This window comes from Sturnira hondurensis, unplaced genomic scaffold, assembly GCF_014824575.4.
Source record: "Sturnira hondurensis isolate 20B ecotype Veracruz unplaced genomic scaffold, ASM1482457v3 Scaffold0015793, whole genome shotgun sequence".
Classification (NCBI taxonomy): domain Eukaryota; kingdom Metazoa; phylum Chordata; class Mammalia; order Chiroptera; family Phyllostomidae; genus Sturnira; species Sturnira hondurensis.
Window position 1 is genome coordinate 4,180,625 of NW_028088424.1, and position 6,402 is coordinate 4,187,026.

Below are 6,402 nucleotides of genomic sequence, written 5' to 3' on the forward strand. Positions count from 1 at the left end.
TCCTGCCGCAGCCACTCGACTTACTCCCCACCCAGTCCAGCAGCAATCCTGAGGTTGCGCAGAAGTCCCTGTGTTTTCCCCATAGCACTGGGAAAGGTTCTTATCCAAGCCCGTGGGACCCAGGCAGCCTGGCTTGAATGCACCCATCCACATCCCAGCCCACAGTGATGATCCCCAGGGAAAGAGTGCTCTAAAGAAGAACTGGACCCCTGCCTGAGGCTCTGGGGAGAGGTGCCAGACTAACTCTTGGGAGAATGCTTGCAAGACTGGCTGAGTACACAAGAAAGGCCACACCAATTGCCTCTCAGCCTGCAGCAGCCAGCAAGATCAGAAAAAATGGTTTGGCCAGTATGAAACCAACAAGAGGTGTTTTTTATCTTTTTTTAAAATTTTTATTATTATTTACCTTTTAATACCTTTTTCCTCTCTTTCCTTCTTTCTTATTTTATTCCTCCTTCCTTTATTTCCAATTTTATCTCTTCTTCCTCCCTTCTCCTGCTTTTTTTTTTAACACCCACAAGTGAGACAAGAAAACTTGGAACTGTGAAAGGACCAGAGTTGAAACCAAAGAGGGGGCATCTCAACAGTTGAGAAAGTGAGACAAATTTCACTTTGCTATTGCAGAGAAACTACAAGCTACTGCATATTTGTATTATTAGTTTTTTTCATTATTTTTACATTTTGGTAGTATTTTTGTACTCCTTTCTGTATAGTCTTCTAAGCTTGGCTCGTTATATTGTATCATTTGACAGCTTTTCCCTGTTCTCTCTTCCACAGTGTATTGCTAATTTACTGTCTTTCATATCACTTGTGTTCCTTTAGCACACTACTCAAAGTCCTATACCCCCTATTCATGTTATCCAGATCACATAGATTCTGTCATACCGTTGCTGCTCCAGTATTATAAATAATACCTCTTCCATGTGATTGTAAATACTTTACATCACCCCTCCCAGATCTTGGCCCACTCCACAGTTTCCTAAACTCTATTACTAGAGTGGTTAACTCTATTCTCTCACACACTACACCTATTTACTATCCTCTACTCTCACCTTACCTCAAAATCTGACCTCCCATCACCTCACTGCTTTCTAGATCCAGCTCACAACCCTTCCCTCCCCAACAAGAGTCTTATCTTCCTTCCATCCTTTCTTAAAAGTGGCTACTTGGGTGGAAGATCACGATTAACACTATACATAGCAAAGGATCTCCTATATCTTCTCTATTGGCTACTACTGTAAATATCATAGAATACTCTCTTGCTGTCATAAACCATTTTGCCTTCTCCTCCAACTGATCACAAAAAAAGAGTAAGTGAAAGCGGTGAACACCAGGATACCCACTGGAAGGGGAAACCCAACAACAAAGGAACTACCAACAGATAACAACAGAAGAAGGTGGAGGAGGGAGTGGAAACCATACAAACCTCAATCCAGGACCTATCTGGAAATACAACTAAATAGTGGAGAAACCTACCCAGTGCAAACAACTGAACAAGAGCAAAAGAGACTCCTCAAAACCTTGTACACACAAAAGAACTAGCTTCAATACAACCTGCCCTCACCAGCACAACAAAATACAAGAGGTGGTGTACAGAGTGACCATTAGTTAACCAATTGGTGGGAAGGACCCACGAAAGAAAGTCCCCCAAATGATCAAAACCCAAAGACAAGCACAGAGCCAACTTAAACAATAGCCCAAACCAATGAGTGTGAGAGATCAAGGAGACCACATCACTAAATCTAACAGGGAGTCCACAGAAGTCCACACCACAAACCCAGGAAGCCAGAACAAATCAATTTAAGAAGCTGAAGCTAAAAAGAAGAGTCTCACAAACAATGGGAAGACAAAAAAACAATCCCCAAATGAAAGGAAAAGAGGAAGTCTCAAAAAGAATGCTAGATGAAATAGAGGCAAGTCAGCTATCAGATACTAAATTCAAAACACTCGTTATCAGGAAGTTCAAAGAGCTCAGAATGAGCTACCAGAAACTACAGGGGAAATACAATGAACTCACTGCAAACTATATCAAAATGAAAAAGGAAATAGAAACTATCAACAAGGACCAAGAAGAAATGAAGAATACAGTGGAACTGTATTTCTGAACTGAAGAACACAGTGGAAGGAATCAAAAGCAGGATTGATGACGCAGAAGATCAAATCAGCGAGTTGGAGGACAAAGTAGGAAAAAAACACCTAGAAAGAGCAAGAAAAGAAAAAGAGGCTCAGAAAGAATGAAGAGGGATTAAGAGAAATGCAAGACAATATGAAATGTAATGATATCTGTATAATAGGGGTATAAGAAAGAGAAGAAGAACAAGGGATAGGAAACTGTGGGAGTGACTTTCCTCACAAGTCCCCCTGTGTGCCACAGATGAGAGTAAACATGACAGAGACATGATGTGATCTGCTTGGGGAGGAGAGGTAGCCAGTTTCTCAGAGGATAAAGGCCTTGAGCCCCTTCCTCCAAGGGCTTTCACTGGGTTGTAATACACAGGAATACAGGGTGGCAAGGATCAAACAGTAGATAAAATTTCAAAGAAATCTGAGGGCTTAGTTCGAGTCAGTGTCTGTCAGGAAGAGTTTTAGAGTTTCCTGCTTGAACCCTTAACATATGAATGTAAGCACTCTTAGCAGAGCAGATTTCACAAGTTTATCAGGAAGTCTTTGTGATGCCAGATTTTCCCCCAGGACATATTTTAGCAAGGCTAGGAGCTGCACCCCTTTCCATCAGGTATTCAGGCTTAAGGGGATTAGAGCCAGGAAGTGCTTCTCCCAGAGGACATGGGGACTCGGGCTTTGTTAGAGCCTGAGGGCGAGAGTCCATTGCTCCTTGTTGAAGCCCCCCGAGTCCTTCCATGAAGACCTCCAAAGTGATCATGTCTGGCTTAGGTTGCCCCCTGATGCGAGAGGTCTTACCTGTCATTGACTTCCAACCAAGCTTTGGAGGTAGGGAAAAAACTGAGGCAGCATTTGCTATCAGAGACAAGCTTTGTCTCCTGCAGCTCGCATTCCAGAAGTCACTGACTCGTCTTTAGCTACAGGGAATAGAGTTACAATTCCTGAAACCAGGCAGAGCAGTCCACAACAGGAAACCTATTTGAAAAAGTAATGAGAGAAAACTTCCCTAATTTGATGAGAGAAAAAGGCACACAAATCTAGGAAACACAGAGTCCCAATCAAGAAAAACCCAAAGAGGCCCACTTCAAAATACATCATAATTAAAATAGCAAAATTTCAATACAAAGAATCTTAAAGGCAGCAAGGGAGAAACAGAAAGTAACATACAAGGGAGCCCCAGTAAGGTTAGCTGCTGACTTCTCAATGGAAACACTCCAAGCAAGAAGAGAATGGCAAGAAATATTCTAAGTAATGAGAACCAGAGACCTGCAACAGAGGCTACTTTACTCAGCAAGACTCTCAATCAGGACAGAAGACCAAATAAAGAGCTTCCAAGACAAAAGAAGCCTAAAAGAATATGCCTCCACCAAACCACCTCTACAAGAAATACTAAAAGGACTGCTTTAAGGAAAGGAAGAAAAAGAGAGAGACAAAAAGTAACACAGGCATAAAAATGACAACGAATAAGTACCAATCAATAATAACCTTAAACATAAATGGATTAAATGCTCCAATCAAAAGACATAGAATAGCTGAATTGATAAGAAAGCATGGACAACATATACTCTGCCTACAAGAGACTCATCTCAGGACAAAAGACCTACACAGACCAAAAGTGAAGGGCTAGAAATAAATTTCCCAAGCAAAGCGCCAGGAAAAAAAAGCCAGGGTAGCAATTCTCATATCAAACAAAATAGTCTTAAAAAAAGGGCCATAAGTACAGACCCAGAAGGTCACTTTGTAATACTCAAGGGAAGAATCCACTGAGAAGACACATACATTATAAATATATATGCACCCAACATAAGAGCACCCAAATATATACAGAAAATCTTAGAAGACTTCAAGAAAGATATTGACAGCAACAGAATTATAGATGGGGTTTTTATACCCACTGTCAAAAATGGACAGATATTCCAAACAAAATATCAACAAAAATATTGTGGCATTGAAAAACACCCTAGGTGAAATGTACTTAACTGATATATATAGAGAGCCCTTCATCCAAAAGAAGCTAAATAAACATTCTTTTCAAATGAGCATAGAACATTTTCAAAGATAAACCACATGATAGGACACAACACAAGACTCAACAAATTCAAGAAAATTGAAATCATACCAATTATTTTCTCCGACCACAAGCGAGTGAAACTGAAACCAGTCCCAAGGGAAAAGACCCAAAACACTCAAAATTATGGAAATGAATAGTATGTTATTAAACAACAAATGGGTCAAGAATGAAATTAGGAAAATCAAAAGTTTCTGGAAGCAAAAGGAAATGAACTCACAACAACCCAAAACTTATGGGACACAGGGAAAGCAGTACTGAGAGGGAAGTTCATAGCAATACAGGCCTAACTAAAGAAGATAGAAACTTTTCAAACAAACAACATAACCCGATGCCTGCAAGAATTTGAGGAACAACAACAAAGACAGCCCAGACCAAATAGAAGGAAGGGAATAACTAAGATCGGAGCATAATTAAATGAAATAGAGACTAAAATCACAATTCTATGTATCAATGAATCCAGGAGCTGGTTCTTTGAAAAGATAAACAAAATTGACAAGCCTTTAAGCAGGCTCATCAGGAAAAGAAGACAGAGGATCAAGATAAACACAATCAGAAATGAAAGAGGAGAGATTACAACTGATAGCACAGAAACAGAAGGGATTGTAAGAAATTACTATGAAGAACAGTATGCCAAGAAATTTGAAAACCTAGGTGAAATGGACAAATTTCTAGAAAAATATAATCTTCCAAAACTCAATGAAGAAGAAGTAGAAAGCCTGAACAGACCAATAATAGCAGATGGAATTGAAGAAATAATAAAAAAACTCCCACCACACAAAAGCCCCGGACCAGATGGTTTCACAGGAGAATTCTACAAAGCATTTAAGGAAGAGCTAACCCCTATTCTTCACAGACTATTCCAAAAAATCCAAAATAATGAGAAACTCCCAAACTCTTTTTATGAAGCCAGCATCATCCTAATTCCAAAACGAGATAGAGACACAAGAAAGAAAGGAAACTTCAGGCCAATATCGCTGATGAACATAGATGCTAAAATCCTCAACAAAATATTGGCAAATCACATCCAACAATACATCAAAAAGATCATACACCACGACCAAGTGGGATTCATCCCATGGATGCAAGGATGGTTCAATATCGGCAAATCAGTAAATGTAATACACCACATAAACAAAAGCAAGGACAAAAACCACATGGTCATATCAATACATGCAGAAAAAGCTTTTGATAAGGTACACCACCCATTTATGATAAAGGTGCTCAGCAAAGTGGGAATAGATGGAACATTCCTCAGTATAATAAAGGTCATAGATGAGAGACCTACAAGCAACATCATACTCAGTGGGCAAAAACTAAAAGCTTTTCCACTAAGATCAAGAATAAGACAAGGTTGTCCATTTCACCACTTCTATTTAATATAGTATTGGAAGTTTTAGCCTCAGCAATTAGGCAAGAAAAGGAAATAAAAGGCATCCAAACTGGAAAGGAGGAAACAAAACTGTCATTGTTTGCAGATGACATGATAGTGTACATGGAAAATCCTATAGACTCTACACAAAAATTGCTCGAACTAATAAATGAATTGGGCAAAACAGCAGGTTACAAAGTCAATATCCAGAAATCAAAGGCATTTTTGTATACTAACAATGAATCAGCAGAAGCAGAAATCAAGAAAAAAACCCATTTGATATAGAAAAAACAAAAATAAAATATCTGGGAATAAATCTAACCAAGGAGGTAAAAGACATGTATACAGAAAACTACACAACACTGAAGAAAGAAATCAAGGAAGACACAAACAAATGGAGATGTATACTGTGTTCATGGATTGGAAGAATTAACATCATCAAAATGCCCATACTACCCAAAGCAATTTACAGATTCAATGCAATACCTACTAAAGTACCAATGGCATATTTCACAGACATAGAAAAAACACTTCAAAAATTTATATGGAACCATAAACGACCCCAAATAGCAGGTGCAATGTTAAGAAAGAAGAACAGGCCCTGGCTGGCGTAGCTCAGTGGATTGAGCGCGGGCCTGTGAACCAGACGATCGAGGTTCGATTCCCAGTCAGGGCACATGCCTGGGTTGCAAACCGGTTCCTTGCAGGCTAACTACCAGCAGGGGATGCACAAAAGGCAACCATACATTGATGTTTCTCTCCCTCTCTCCTTCCCCTCTATAAATAAATAAATAAAATCTTAAAAAAAAAAGAAAGAAGAACAAAGTAGGAAGGATCACAA